The sequence below is a fragment of the Buceros rhinoceros genome, unplaced genomic scaffold (assembly GCF_000710305.1).
Source record: "Buceros rhinoceros silvestris isolate BGI_N320 unplaced genomic scaffold, ASM71030v1 scaffold23178, whole genome shotgun sequence".
NCBI classification, from domain to species: Eukaryota; Metazoa; Chordata; class Aves; order Bucerotiformes; family Bucerotidae; genus Buceros; species Buceros rhinoceros.
This window is the reverse complement of record NW_010426626.1, coordinates 5295-5825: the sequence shown is the minus strand read 5'-3', so window position 1 is coordinate 5825 and position 531 is coordinate 5295. Positions and strand designations below refer to the sequence as shown.

At 62.9% G+C, this 531-nt stretch overlaps 1 protein-coding gene across 1 annotated transcript in view; it reads right to left on the bottom strand.

The window, feature by feature from the left end:
• The window catches only part of SEMA3G (sema domain, immunoglobulin domain (Ig), short basic domain, secreted, (semaphorin) 3G), a gene marked incomplete at both ends in the record, with an annotated part of 8329 nt that overhangs the window by 5318 nt on the left and 2480 nt on the right, over positions 1-531 (bottom strand). The gene's annotated exons all lie outside the window — the stretch shown is intronic.

Here is a 531-nt window from a genome sequence, read left to right as displayed (position 1 = left end):
CCATGAGCTCACCTCATCACACAGCCCACACCAGCCAGGGGAGCAAGGTCACCTGCCCAGCAAGCTCCCAGTGGCAGCTCCCAGCCCCACTGCCTGGGGACCCTCTTCTTCCCAGCGCCCAGGACGTGACCAGATGCAGGGACGTCCTTCCCCATTGTGTTCCTGCTTGTGCCGGGGATGAAACAAAAGGAGGAAATGCAGGAGACGCAGACGGATGCCCACGAGCATCCTCAGCTGTCTCCAGGACAGCCCCAATTCGATCGCTACTGTCAGGGATTGTCCCCTTCCACCCGGGACCAGTAGCAAAGACACTCCCAGGACCGCAGACCTGCTACCTCTGACTTTGCATGGTCTCTCCTGGCAGTTCCCACTGGAAGAGCATTCCCATCCTTCTCCCGCTCAGGCACTGCCACCGTTAGCCCAGCAGCAACCCCCAGCCAGCACCAGCCCTGCCTGCCCACCATCATTCCCCGCCGGCGGGACACGAGGCCCCTCGTCTGCTGGGAACACCGTCACCGAGCTGCCCCAGGG